The sequence below is a fragment of the Crocodylus siamensis genome, chromosome 4 (assembly GCF_052110815.1).
Source record: "Crocodylus siamensis isolate JL-2025a chromosome 4, ASM5211081v1, whole genome shotgun sequence".
Lineage (NCBI taxonomy): Eukaryota > Metazoa > Chordata > Crocodylia > Crocodylidae > Crocodylus > Crocodylus siamensis.
The window spans coordinates 239,084,891-239,099,859 of NC_143398.1; the positions used below are offsets into that span (position 1 = coordinate 239,084,891).

Below are 14,969 nucleotides of genomic sequence, written 5' to 3' on the forward strand. Positions count from 1 at the left end.
AGACAGGGCTCAAAACAGTCATATGCCCCATGGGCACACCTGGGACCTCTAACCTCATCTGTTAGTCCTGATCTGGTCCTCCAGTATAAACTGTAATGAAAAAGAGGGTATAACTAAAATGGTAAGCACTCTAGCTACATACCAAATCCTCTTCTCATCCTGAGGCTTAGCACCTAGCAAGCCTTCAGTTCCTCACTGTCAGTGCTTATTGTACCAGGATCTTGTCCATTGTTTTGCAGAGCCATTTTAGTGCAGAGCTCCCCCCTTGGCAGCCTGCAAGACCAGACTGCTTCCCTAGCCCCAGCCTTGCTGCTTCTTGAGCCCTGCCCCTCCCAGCCTTGTGTCTGCTCCCCTCCACCAGCTACAGATGTTTCCAGCTAGGCTTGCTGGCTGACCTAACAGCTGCAGCTATGCCCTTGTTGCCTAAGTCAGCCTCTGCCCTACTGTGCTATTGCAAATCACTAGCCTTGCAATAGCCCTGCCTCTGTCGTACTAAAGCATAGTTGCTAGCTCTACAACAGGCACTTGAAGCCTATCCCTCGCAACCTATCCTTCTGCAGCCCCTAAGAAGCAGCTTCTTTCACCTGGTCCTCCCCGTGGCTGTCTCCCCCCTCAAGTAACAGGGAATCCCCAGCTCCCTGTTACAAGTGGGTATTGGATCATCATCTGAAAGCACATGGAATCCACTGGGTTACTAGAGTAAATGAAAACTACAATGTAGTATAATATCTAGCCTATACTAACTAGCAATACACTTACTAATGCATGTGCTCATCTGCTGTAGAGATTTCTGATGGGCGACTTTGTATGGAAGAGAAATAGGAAATACATGCTCAGCAATGTATAATTAATAATTTGCAATCTAGTAATCAGATGCCACTGAGTAGAAAAATTATCACCATCTAACACTATGGTTTAATAAGTAACCTTGTATGAAACAATGCCCAATCCATGTGCAGGCTTAGTTTCACAGCAGTCGTGATTATACTTTGTTTAAGACGCTCTCTGCTCAGAATTCCTGAAATGCACGTTCAGGATTTGATCTCAGACTTAAGGTACCGTAGTCTAAGATGAAAGACTGTCCTGTTCTCATGTAGCTATGAGAGCACTATGCTTTTATGGTGCCTTCAAAGCCACCTGAGAGCTCTTGGTTCTCCTTGATGTCGGGCCTCATTTGTGGAATTCTAGTGATTATTTGTCCGCCGCTTTATGTTGTGACACGCAAGTCGAGTGAAGGAAACAGTGCTCAGCAGAAGTGGCTGGCAGGGTTTTAATCACTGAAAATTAGAGCAGAAAACCAGTCTCCTCCTGCACCAATGCACTTTTTTGCTGCAATCATTTTTCTTTATTGGCATCTCTGGCCATGCCTGTGAAGGGAAGCAGACGCACTCTTTAGGACGCTGTGCAGTGCAGTGTGATGATATAGTGTTTGCAGGTTTCCACCAGGCAGTGGGCTGTGCTGTCAGGCAACCTTCTGAGCTGAGGTATTGTGAGTCTCTTTTCCAGCCTGTTCTACACATACAACCCACACGAAAAAAAGCCGCCAACCCCATCCTCCTGCTGACACTGCATTTTATTAATGAGAGAAGTAAACCAGAGAAAGGTTCAGCTCAATCCTCCTAGCTCCTTTTCGGACAGCCCCTGCCCACACCCTGGATGACTGTCTCCCCACCTTCTCTGGCCCAGGGGCAACGATGATGAGCAAAGTAATAAACTGCAGGCAACATCATACTTCGCTGTCCCTGTCAGCCTCAGTACACACATCCTCCTTTCCCGTTGCCATAAGCTAGGTCAGGGAGTCGTAGGAGGGTTGTTGCCTGCAAGATCTGGAGACGCTGCCCTAGATCTTCTTTCCTCAAGCAGCTGCTCCCATCCTTTGTACCTCCAGATGGTTTAATGAGCCACTTGTCTCGACGAACCAGTAGAGTCCACAGGAGGTCAACACCTTCTTAAGAGGGGTCAGCATTTCAGAGAAGCTTTGCTTGTTAGAGATGTCCTTATGCCTGCATCCAGTGTAGTGATTTTAGTGGGCTGTGAGATGCGGATAAACAGATACATGTAAAATATATAGGCCTAAGCTTAATAGCTTGTCCCACTTGTCTTTCACAGCAAGGTGATACGGGAAGTCATGAATTGTGAACCAGGACTACAGCTGGCAAGCTTTTACATCATGGCACAGTGCAAATACAAAACACAGTGCAACCGTCTTGTGCAACTTATGACCTGCCCTGAATTTATCTCTGGCTGCACTGACGTTTTTACTAGTGCATCACTTAATAGATGGATAATGTCATACTGAATGTAATAGTTTGAATTTTTGTAATAAAAACCCATTAGCCAGTTTAGAAAAAAAGCAAGGTTCATCTTTTTGTCTAGGGTCATTGCTTGTTTCTGCCTACGTGGTCAATGTCTTGAGTCTGAATTTTATCTTTAGAGGTCTTGCAGCGAACGTGCTGAATGTCTTGGTTTTTAAATTTGACCTCTAGAGGCCTTTAACAAAGTTAAAGCAACCCTTGGGCAAACGCTCCGAGAGATCGAAAGCTAGGGGCTTTTGAAAAGGGGTTGGCAAGAGGTCACAGCAGTGGTGTGGAAAATTTCCCAAAGAAGACCCAGAAAAGGAATCCGTTGGGTAAAAGATCTGAGCCCAAATTTGGGAGTAGTGACAGGTCTGGGTAGGAGGGGCCCAAGACAGCAACTCACCCAATAAAAACTGTAACCAACAGCCCCAGTTTGGCGGTAACCTCACTCGCAGAACACCGAAGGAAGAATCGCAAGCGTCGGCTGGATCAGACTGATCCTCTGAACCACCTTCCCCGTGAACAAGAAATCCTGTTCATGCTGAAGCCGCGGCGTGCCCGAGTGGGACCGAAGGAAAGGGACTTGTTCCTATCACCGCTGAGACCAACCCTAAAACCATCACTAAAGAATGAAAGTATATCTGGGGATTTGATTTCTAGGAATTCTGGGATTGTAAGTATACCATGAGCAATAACCGTTACTTGTAATTGTAGTTGCGTTTGTAATACTAATTCTTATAGCATTGCTTGGGAAGAATTTCTTAAAGCTAAGCAGTGTTATATGTGTAGCAAGGAATTTTAAAATAAAATTGTGTTGTATGAATTAAGTGTGCAATCATTGTGAAATTGTGCAATCAACCAAATACTCCCCCAGCCAGGTGCATCAAACAAATCAGTAAATTGTGTGGGATTTTTCTCTATTCCATAACCCACTAGAGACAGATAACATGCAACTTCGCCCTGGAGATGTCCTACTGCGTTGCAGCTGCCACGAGGGTAGATCAAGGCGCTGTGAGCAGTGGTCCTTTTTAACTCAGTTGGAGACGGCAGTGCTTGCTCCTCCTCCCAGGCTTAAAGCTGATGGCAGGACGTCCCCAGGTGTTAGTGAAACCTGGCTGCCTCAGCACTCGGCCTTTCTTTTCATTTTTCTTTCTTCTCCGCACATCTCTGTTGTAAGGATTCTGTGTAAATCCTACATGGAGGAGTTCGTAGCTTGCTGTTGAATGGGAGGAATGGCGGGGGGCGGTCAAGGACAAGAGCAAATTTAATAGATTTCATAGACGTTATGAAAGGGCTGGAAGGGACCTCGGGAGATCATCGAGTCCAGCCCCCGACCCAGAGGGCAGGAAGTCAGCTGGGGTCATAGGATCCCAGCAAGATAAGTATCCAAATGTCTCTTGAAGGTGTTCAGTGTAGGTGCTTGAACCACCTCCGCTGGCAGCCTGCTCCAGACCTTGGGGGCTCGGACAGTAAAGAAATTCTTCCTTATGTCCAGCCTGAGTTGGTCGTGGCGGAGTTTGTGACCGTTCGACCTCGTCATCCCTTGGGGCGCTCTGGTGAATAAACGTCCCCCCAGATCCTGGTGGTCACCCCTGATAAACTTATAGGTGGCCATCAGATCACCCCTGAGCCTGCGCTGTTCCAGGCTAAAGAGTCCCATGGCTCTCAGCCTGTCATCGTAAGATCTGTTTTCCTGACCTCTGATCATGCGTGTGGCTCTCCTCTGGACTCTCTCAAGCTTCTCCACATCCTTTTTGAATTGTGGAGCCCAAAACTGGACGTGGTACTCCAGCTGCAGCCTCACCAAGGCCGAGTACAAGGGGAGAATGACGTCCCGGGATTTGCTTCGGAAGCATCTATGGATGCAAGCCAGCGTTTTGCTTGCTTTACTAGCTGCAGCATCGCATTGATGCTGTGCAGCATCGCATTGATTGCGAGGCATCACAATGTCTTGGAAAAGATGAGAAAACAGATGTGGGGACATGCATTTGCCTGTCGCTTACCAGGAGAAGATTTGCACATCCTTTGGGATGGGTTTCTACTGGTATGGCACTATGTCACTACCAATCACCATTGTGATTTCAGAGGGAACAGAGCCACAAAACTTAGCCCAGATCCTTCTCATTGCGGGGAAAAATTGGGTGTTGAGTTTGGGCTTTAATTTTAGGCTTCCTAATGAGACAGATCCAAAGTTGTGAAGTTCAGATTTGGACAGGAACTTGGATGTGAACTTTCCCAGAGCCCAAGTGCATCGCTGGGTTGGTATTGGTGGCCCAGGCCCGTTACTCTAGAGAGTGGGCACTTGGTCATAACCATTATAATTAAAGTTGTAAAACAGTTTCCAGCCCAACTCCTTATTTCCAGTCACTCATACTTCTGGAAAGTCTAGAAACATGCGGGGCAGGGGATGACATTTACTATAGTTGGTCTCTTCTCAAAGGTGAATTTTTTTTAAATAAAGTTCAGATTCTGAATAAAAGGACACTGAAAAAAATGCTTTTCCTATTAAAAAAATTCTCATGACCTTTTAATTTGAACAGCCCTGCAGCCAAAATGGCTAAGATTTGAAAGTCAATTGGTTTTGATTTGACTGAATTATAAGCACTGCAATATCACAGACTGCGTATGGACGGCAGGGTTTTTAGTTAAGCTCATTAAAAGCAGGCAGCCATGAAAAGATGCTGCATTAACCAATGCTCTGAACTCTTTACCCTCAAACTGGCTTTAAACAGGTTAGGACGTGTTTTCTAGACAGAATGGGGGAAAGGGAAGATGGTGGATGGTCTTTTTTTCACTGCATTCCTCTCCAAAGTGCCCCAGAGGAAGATATACACAGCTGGGAGCCAGGAAACCTTGAAAAGTATCCCCATTTTGCTGGGCACATGCATCTCCTAAGCCAGGACACTGTGATCCACCACTCAGTGTATTGCAGGTGATGCGGAGAGGCAGGGGGGAAAGCTTAAGGGTCAGATGCTCTAAGCTGTTCAGCATTGGTGTTTAGGCCCAGATTTTCAAAAGAGCACGGCTCACTGAGTCCCCTAAGTATTGTAGTGTATTAGGGATATGGTAGTATATCTTTAAATAATTTTAAATCAATTATTTAGAGGGGCATTGCCCTATTTCTGCAAGCTACCAGAGTCATTACTGGGAGGTAGTCGTGCTGCATAATTTGGAAGATCAAGTCTGAGCTGACTTGCCCAGGGTCATATAAGCTGATAGCCAAGCTGGGGACAAGTGCTTAAGTCCTCTGTTTGTTTTAATCAGGCTCTTAGATTGAATTCATCACTGTGGCCTCTCACATGCCTAACAATAGTGCTTTGAAAAGAAGGCTTAAATTCTCTGGAAAATAAGGGTAAGACCCTTATAGTCACCAGGGACAGCTTCCCACTGGCAGCAAACAGGTGAATTTTTCAGTCCCTCTGATAAAGTTTCTGGGAGTACGAGAAAGGGCTTCAGTGGCGGGTTGTATTTTTTTAATCCCAAGGCAAAAACTGTTTGCTGGTGTATGACCTCTGTTCACAGAGCTTGAGCTGGGGAAGAAAAAGGCTTCTAATGTGGGACTGAACCTTTTAATTTAATGGTGTTGCTATAACCTAATTTTTCACTGTTATTTTGATCTGCCAGTAAATGGCTGGCGACTGTGTGCTGCGTGAGCTCCAGGAATGAGGATGCTCGCTGTGTGGAGGCATGAATCACAGGTCAAAGCCCTGGGTACAATTTCAAGCATACAAAGACCAAGGGAGAAGAACCTGGGAACCTTCTTCTACCCCGTCCCTCGCCAGTGAGACTTGGGAGTCCCAGGCCTCGCCTGCATTAACTATGTTAACATCTGCCTGCCTTCTTGCCATGCCCAGAGATGCATGAACGTTGGCAACTTGAAGTGGCTCCAGGGGGGAAAACAACTGCATATTGCTTGTCCCTGAGCAACAAAGGTGTCAAATGTAGTTGTCCGACAAGCCAACAGTTGTCTTGTCCCAATTTAAGCGCTTTCCAGGAAATGAGTGTGAAGAACTGGTATCGTGGTGATCTTCTGAGCTCTCCCTCCCTGTTTTCTACTTGTCCCATTTTGGACCACTGTCCCCATAGCTTTCGATGTTATCCTGCTGTTTTCAGTGGACCAGACCCTCGTGTCGTGTCATATCTTCAGTTTTGTCTTCTGTGAAAACGCTGTTGTCACCACCTGTCTGAGACCGTGAGTCATGGCTGGGACTATATTAAAACTAATCTCACATTCCAGCAAATATCCCTACCTCTAAGTGCTTTAAAGGATAAAACCCTTTTTGCTTATCACCTGAATCTGATCATTCAGGATTGTGTTCATCTTCCACTGCTGCTGCTGCTGGCTGTGCAGTGCTCCCTCTTCATGTGTTCATTTTGTTCCTAGTCTCCCTCTGAGAAAGCCCAGCTGTAGCCCAAAGGACATTTTGGGCTACTCTTAGTCCTTCAGTCTTGTCGACATAGGGCTGTGGAAGTGTTTGGCCACTCAGTGACCAGGATGACAAGCGGCTTGCTGCTGCAGAGCTTGGTTAAGCACACTTGGGCACTGCTGCGGATCAAAGCAGAGATAGAGGAAGCCATGGACATAAGGCAGTCTCCATTTCCTCCTCTTCCCAACGTGTCCATCAAATGGGCTTGTCCATCACGGCAAAATGATATCTATATTTTTCAACGAGTCACAGCTGAAACCATCTTTAGGCTAGTTGCTCTAGGATGAGGAAGCTCTCTGTACCAAACCTCGCAATCCCAGGAACTGGCACAGGGAGCCAGCAAGGGAAGTTCCCATTTTTACATAGGGGGTGCTGGGGATTAGGATCACAAGCCAGTGCGATGGTGGGGACGGGGACAGACACAGATAAATAAGCATCCTCCTGCCCCCCGACACCTTCTGTAGTGCATGTTGAAGTTCATTCCTCCAGTCCCCTGGAAGCTTCTGGACGTTGTAGTTCACGTTACAACATTATAGTATATGACATTCAGCATCCCAGTACGTTACACTGGTATCCGGCAGTCAGAGCTGATGTGATATCAAGACTTTTCTTTGTATTTCACTCCAAAGCCTCAGCCAGTAAAGCATTTATCCAAACGCACCAAACTGCTGATCTTTCAGGGAGTCATTTCCAATTAGTTCAGCTAGAAGCAGATCAGTTCTCTACATGCGAACGCACCCCAGAAATGACACAGCCCCTTGGCTGGAGCATGCTCCTGTGACTGTCATTCCGGCAATGCTTATTGCTTTTGAACTATCTGACTGTCGCTAAAAAACTGAAACCAAATCTCCCCCACCTCCGAGAACGCCCACTCGGGCACTGACAGGCCGGTTCCAGCTGAGGCTCCTAAACCTACCCTTTCCCCCCCATCACAGTGCTTGTGTGCCTGAAGTCAGCCCCTCTCCACCGGTTAGCAGCTCTGCTCAGTTCCTCCCCCCGTGTCCCTCAAGCCCCAGCGCTCCCTTTGGTCTGCTTAGCCTGTATGCTCACCATCCCCTTCGATGACTCCCCACTGCCGCAGCTAATAGCAATGAATGTCCCTCCCTGGGTTGGCAGGCAGCAATACTTCTGCTTGAACTTTGCTTTGTCCCATGCAATAGCATGTTTCCCCCCCTTTATCTGGCTCAAACTTCTGTCCGGATGCTTTGTCCCATGCAATAGCATTTTCCCCCTCCTTTATCTGGCTCAAATTTCTGTCCGGACTCTAAGCCGACACCATGGAGAAGTAGGAGTCAAGGGATTTCTACCTACAGCCTGGCCTCTGTCGTGTAGTGTGACCTCTTAGACAGAAAGTGCAGCTTAAAAATCCCATACGCGAGCACAGCCTTAACCCTTATCTACATGCACGGTGGCCGAGCAAGTGTTCGTGTAGTCACACCCTTGCTATTGTGCTAGATGCCTCGCCAGGAGCATGAACCCTGGCGCCCTGTCCCTCCTCGATGCCATACTCGAGGGAACATCAGGAAGCACCACCACCACCTAGCGGTGAAAATCACATCCAGAGTTTTTCGAGAGAAGATTCAGGGCAAGAGTATGCAAGTGCCAGGACAATCCCATCTGTCCGGCTGTCAAGTGCCATAGGCAGGGCAGGTGCAGCTCTGCACGGTGGCGTCCGGAAGCAGAAGGGGGAATTGAGGGGAAAAAAAGGTTGCGGGGAAACAGAAGGGAGTAGATAGGCAGAGGGCAAGGCAGAAAAACACAGCAGAGGGACGGACTTTATTCAAGACAGACTGCACACCGTGCTGGGGTTATTTGACCCCAGCAATCTTTTTCGCCCAGAGCAGGGGCTGGACCTGGTGATTTGGCAAGGTCCCCTCCAGCCCTAAACGTCTGTGAATCTGTGAAGACAGCTCCCATACAAAAATGGTCTCTGAAGGGGGATCCCTTGGAAGAAGGCACCTGCCACCAGTTCTGCGGCTTAGGTAAGGAGGAACCGCTCTCTAATCGAATGAACTATACAGCCTGTGGTGTGACAGCTGCTCACTTGCCAAGTCAGAGAAAGGAGCCCCACACGCTCTGCCCGTACTGTGGCAGGGGAAGGAAAAGCTAGGCGTCTGTAGGCAGAAAAAGGCTTAGATAGCAAATAATAATTGTATGGTCCTGACTACTTATATGTGATTGCTCTCTACTGCACAGAGCCTGAACTGAACAGCCAAGTGGCACAGGCCCCCATGCAGGTAGCTGCTAACACAGATCCCGCTTTAGCTCGGGGACAGGAAGTTTCTAGTTCTATCCTTGCTGCTGCCCTGAGTTTCCAAGAGGCCATAATTTGCAGAGAAGGGGCTGTAAAACCCACAGTGATCTTGGAAATGTTACAGTGTTTTAGGATGAAAGATCCCACAGAACCTGAAGAGCTTTAAAAACACCTAGGCAAGTTCCCAGTGAAATGCTGCTGCTTTTGGAGTTGAAGCACAACAGTGTCAGAGGAAATTTTCTGCTCAAGGATCTCAGGGCAAGACTCCTCTCTTTAAAAAAGTACCATGACACCTTGACAAGGACTTTGCTCTACAAAGTCTGCAGCTAATGTGCACAGCTCAAGATTTAATTTGCACATGGCAAGGAAAGCAAGGTAGAGTTGACTCCCCTGGGATTCTTAGTTTTAATTGCAGAGAGTTTCAGCATTTCAACCCCAGGGCTCAGGCAATCTAGCCCCGGCTTCAGTTGCAGTTTAAAAATGAAATATCAGTGCTGTTCCATGACAGTATTACAGACTGGGGGTATAGTGTCCTCCTGGTGCCCAAGCTGGTGCACATCATTGATTTAAAAACACAAGACACTGAAGTGTAATGTAACCACTTGCAATGAGGTAGCAAACATGGATCCAGGACTTCAGAAAGGAGCAGTGACCCGCACTGCAGAGGTGGCTGCACCCTGGGTCCCATTTTCCCACGCCAGGGTGGGCAAACTGAACTGCAGCACCAGTAGCAGAGGACTTTTAAAAAGTTTCTTAAGCAAGTAGGAATCTTCCCCTCCCACCTCCCTTCCCTCCCCTTCCAGCAGCACATCCCTACCCCTATTCCCCCCATTCCCAGCCTGCTGCTGCTGCTGTTCCCAGCTGAGCGGGGGCAGGAGGTGGGGGCGCAAGAGCCACTCTTGCCCCACTGCAGCCAGGCTGCACATGGAGCCAGGTTTGGCTGGGGACAGAAGCAGTGGGCGGGTTTCCTTTCCCCATGCTTGCTCCCAGGCTGCAGGAGACAGCGGAGCAGTGCGTGGGGGCGAGGGGAAAGGCTGGGTCGGGGATGTGCAGTTGAGCATAGAGAGGGAGGACTTCTTACTTGCTTTGGAGACTGAAAAAAGCATCTCAGCTGCTGCTGTCCCGGCATTGTGGAATGAAAGGGGGGGTGCATCCGTGCCACCACACCCTCCCCTGAATCTGGCCCTGGTAACAAACCATCCAGCACAGTAAGGAAATGGGAAAATATGATAAGTATTTACTGGTCAACTGAAAGCTAAGGTGCCATCTTTATAAAAATAAAAGCTGCAACACTGCAGAAAGCAATAGGAGTCGAGAAAAGACGAAGCAACATCAACTCAGGAAAGGGATACAGGAGAAAGAGCTATTCATTTCCATATTCCCGACTCTGTCTGATCACATACAGGCACCAGCCATGCGAGAGACCTAACGACAATCCAGCACATGTGGCATTTGCTGTTCAGGGGTCTAATCTGTAGCCCAACAAAGTCATTTGGAGTCTTTCCATTGACTTCAACGGGCTTTGGATCCAGTCTTAACATTAGGGTGAGATGGATGAACGAGGGTGGAACGAGCTACACTGGTAGAGCGGCTCTGTCTGGGCATTTTGCTTACCATAAGGGCTGTCCCTTTGCACGACTGAATGAAGCACACTGTGGCATCACAACTCTTTTGTAACTGGAAGATAACCCAAAAGTTGGAGAGGACCAGCCTCTTGTTTTTCAGTTCCAAGAGGAAAGTCAGCATAAAAACACAATCTATATAACTAGTGCATTGACTTTTGATACAAACTTGTGCAGAGATGCCTTATAGCGCTAGCGAATGTGCTGGCACAGTTAATGAGTAACAGTGTTAAAGAAGGATAGAGAAACTAGGAGGCGCAAGAAATGATTATTTACTGTGGGATGATTCCCCTAGTGAATCTATGCTGTTATTTTCCCAAGACATGATTTCAGGAAACACCCACCACTCTCACACTATATTATCATATTAGCATTGATGAGACATCATACAATCATACATTTTATATCCCTATAACACACTCTCAGCATCAATGACTGGATCAGCCTACAGAATAAAAAACAGCCTCACTGTATATGCAACAATGTCACTGGAGGAAAGTCTTTCTAGGGATTCTGGGAATAAAGCATTGAGACTCTTATCTTGCAATTTTTAAATGTCACTAAATACCATTGATGGATTTTTATCCTTCCAGTATGTGGTTGCTTATCTATTATTATTAATAATCAGTACATTTGGTCTTTACACGGTGTTAGATAACATTTTAAAATAAATGCACATTACTAAGGCAATTGTGATGCATATTGATAATAACATATTAATATTTATATGGAGCCAGAGGTTCTCATTTCCAGTGGAGAAGATCCATATTAACAGCATATGTACAGCCCTTGTGAGATGCAGCTCCCTTTGTGGTGGAGGGTAAAAGCAAGAAGGCAACTTTGGCTGGGAGGGAAAGGGATGAATTTGGTCAAGGGCATACAGGCAAACCTCTGCTCTTAGGCAAACTGCTGTATCTGTATTCCTGAATTTCTGAGCTCATCCCCACCACCCCAACACTGAAAAGAGTAGACGTGACTTCCCATCCTCTGATCAATGGATTCGATTGCAGTGTAGGGTCACTACAGATGCTCCAGCCCAGGTCTGAAGGGGGAAAAAGGCCTTTATTTTCCTGAAGTTAACTCATGACATGGCAGGTCAGCACCTTGCTAGCACAGCCAGGGGCACTGTCAAGTCAAGCTGCTGGGCCTGGAGAGCTCTGCACAGGCTTAATTAGGAGCAGGATCCCACCCTAAACAAAAGCCAAGCCTTTCTGCCATGCATGGCCACAGGTGCCTTTGCTAATGACCTCCGCAGGGCAGCTGCATGCAGGGCGCTCCTACAGCTTGAGGGCAGCACGGCCAGGGGTCCTTCCCTCCACGGTGCAGGCTGCGTGTACAGCCCTAGCGAGACGCAGCTCCCTTTGTGATGTGGGTAAAAGCAAGAAAGGCAGTCTTGGCTGGAGACTTGGAGGGAAAGGAGTAAATGTGGTCAAAGACCCTGTTCTTAGGAAAAGTCCTGCGCTGTGTTGAAGTATTCCTGAGCTCCGCTCTCAAACGCTGAAAAGAGTAGGAGCTTTTCAGGTAGGGGTACAACCAGTGGTCAAGACCTGGGACAGGCCATCTTAAGAAGATGTGCAATCTCCATCTTTGGGTGTTTGCAAGAGCAGATTGGCTGTGATGGTTTAGTCAGGGATGATCCTGGTTTGAGCAGGGGATTGGACTTGATGACCTTGTGAGGTCCCTTCCAGCCCTGGCTTTCTATGAACTGGACCTGGGGTATTGTAGTCTCCAGGGGCTGAGGCCCACCCAGACCCCATCACACCAGTCTGGGGAGCACAGTGTAACCCAAGGAGCTTTGAGAAACTGCTCTTAAAACCTTCCCCAAGAAGCACAGAGCTAAAACAAAAAAATGCCCCTCTCCTCCCTGCTGCATTATAGCATCATCCAAAGCCAGGGGTGTGCACTGGGGCACTTGCCCTTTGACTCCCCCTCCACCCCAAGTTTCAAGCCTCTTCAGCCTCAGCCCTGCCTGGCTAGTGCCATAGGTCATAGTTTCTCAACCTGTGGTACGCCTACCCTCGGGGTACGCGAGACACAGGCAGGGGGTATGTGGGTCCCCCAACACGCTCTCTTGCCCCTTCCTCCTCTCAAAACCATGGTAACAAATTTGGTGTGCTGCACATTGCGTGGTGCTTTAAATTCCCCAGTAATAATTTGGTGTGTCACGCTTTGCGCGGCACTGGGTTCAACCCTCCCAGGTTTGGCCAGCATCACCTCTAGCCCAGGTACATACTTGAGGTGCGCACCCCTGGTGTAAAAGGTAGCAACCCTACCCACACCAGATCAGACATTGGTCATATTCTGGCCTCATATACACAGCCCTTCCCCCAACACATGTCACACATTAGTCTGTAAATATAAAATCCCCTGGAAAACTGAGTGTTGGGGTATTTATTAACATTTTCAGAAGTTAGGGGGTTCTTGCTACTTAGATGATTGAAAAACACTGCACAGGTGACTACTAGGGTAGGCACGGTGGGGCATGTGCCCCCCCCCCCCCACAGGGCTGTTGCTGCCAGTGGCTTTTGTGGGTGCTCGCCAGCTCCGTCCCCACTGCTGATGGCTTCTGCGGGTGCTCGCTGGCTCCGTCCCCACTGCCAATGGCACTGGCAGCTTCCGCGGGTGCTCGCCCGCTTGGTCCCCGCTGCCGCCGGCTTCCGCAGGTGCTCGCCAGCCCTGTCCCGGCACCCACGCCACCAGCGGCTTCCGCAGGTGCTCGCCCGCCCCATCCCCGGCTCCTGCGGGTGCCCCCCTCAGCCTCGGGAGGCACCAGCCGCCCACGGGCGCTTGCCCTTGGCTTGCTGCGGAGCCAAGCGGGGCCGGGGGGAGTCCTTGCCGCCCCCCCGATCCCCTCCAAACCTCCGTCCCGCGGGCGTGAAGGCCCCGCGCCTGCCTCCGCGGCCGTGCGGACGGTGGCAAGCCCCGGGCTCGCTGTCCCTGGGCGCGGGCCGAGGCTGCAGCGTCCCGCGGCGGCGACTCCTGCCGGGAGCGTGCTCGCGGCCCACCCTGCCCGCCGCGGCTGCCGTCAGCGCCCGCCCGCGGTGCCCGGCGGCGGCGGGAAGCCCCGGGCGCGGGGGCGCCTGCAAACTTCGGCAACTTGCGGCGCCCCGCCCCGCCCCGCGTGTGCGGGGGGCTGGCGTGCTGCAGGCGGGGGAGGAGAAGGGAATTCAGGATGGTTTTTATCCCCTCCCTCTTCTCTCCTCGTCTTTGTGGCCGGGGCGGCCCATCGGCTTGCAGCTCACGTCCCGGGGAAGATCAAAAGCGGCGGGGGAGCGGCAGAGGGGCCGCAGAGAGCCGCCGCCTCGCTGGGGGGAGAGAAGCGCAGCCAACCCCCCCCCCCCAACCAAACAAAACAACCGACCCCCCCAGTTGGCAAGGGCGGGACTCGAACCGGCGGCGGCGGGTCCCGGCCGCGGGCGCGGGGATGGAGCGGCCCGGGCGAGGCCCGCACAGGTCAGTCCGCGCCGGGCGCCGGGGGAACGCTCCGGGCCGGGGCGGGGGCGCGGGGCGGCGGCCGTGAAACACCGGCTCCCCTCCCGGCGGCTGCCCCGCCCGCCCGGGATCCCCTTGCCGGCCCCCGCCACCAAAACTTTAGCTCCCGAAGGGGGTTGAGCGGTGGGGAGCGGCGGCCCGGCAGGTGACAGCAGGATGTGCCGCCTGGCTGCTCGGGAGCGAGGGTGGCAGGGCTGGGGTGATGGATGGATTTTTTTTTGTGGGTCTTTCCTTTCTTCTGTCCCTAAAGAGGCTTTGTCCGCAGCCTGTCGGGGTGGGCTAATCCTGACGCGGGCGGGGGGCTCCTGCCATCCGCATGTGGGCATCTGCTTTGTCTCCCGCGTGGGGCTGGGGAAATGGACCGCGCTTGCCCTCGCCTGACCCCCGCAAGGCACGGGGGCAACCCGGGGGACTCAGCGGTGCAAGTCACAGGGCGGGTTTTTTCTTTTTTCCCCCCCAGAAAAGCTTCCCAGAAGACAAAAGCCTCAAGGAGGGAGTGGGGAGAGAGGGAAGTAGCAACCTTTAGCAAGGTGGCCCCCATCGGTTTGTGTAGCCAGAGAGCCGGGGAGGGGGCTCCTTAAAACCCCCCCCAGCCCCTCGATGCTGGGGTGCGGGGGATGCAGATGTTTCGGAGGAGAGTGAAACAAATGCTTAATTAAAATGGCTCTGGTGGTCCGGCCTGACTGCCCTCTCGCTTTCCCAGGATTGGGGGGGAGAAAAATGACTGAGGTGGCTCGCCCGTGCCAAGATCCTGCTGCCCTTGCTCAGGTAGCGCGCCCGCCGAAGGCAGCGCGCGGCCCCCCCCGGTGACAGCAGAAATCCCCCTCCAAATCCCGAGGACGAAGGGCAGCGTTGTCTCAGAGAACAATTTGCCGTC

At 50.6% G+C, this 14,969-nt stretch overlaps 2 protein-coding genes across 3 annotated transcripts in view; one reads left to right on the forward strand and one right to left on the reverse strand.

Annotated features, from left to right (window-relative positions):
- PDIA5 (protein disulfide isomerase family A member 5) overlaps window positions 1-13,600 on the reverse strand; it is a 192,202-nt gene extending 178,602 nt beyond the window's left edge. The window contains exon 1 of the mRNA XM_090046002.1: window positions 13,460-13,600. The gene's annotated coding sequence lies outside the window, so the exon portion shown is untranslated. The remainder of the gene's footprint in view (window positions 1-13,459) is intronic.
- Window positions 13,601-13,914: 314 nt separating this feature from the next.
- SEMA5B (semaphorin 5B) overlaps window positions 13,915-14,969 on the forward strand; it is a 351,344-nt gene continuing 350,289 nt past the window's right edge. For both annotated transcript variants that reach the window (XM_090045998.1, XM_090045999.1), the window contains exon 1: window positions 13,915-14,053. The gene's annotated coding sequence lies outside the window, so the exon portion shown is untranslated. The remainder of the gene's footprint in view (window positions 14,054-14,969) is intronic.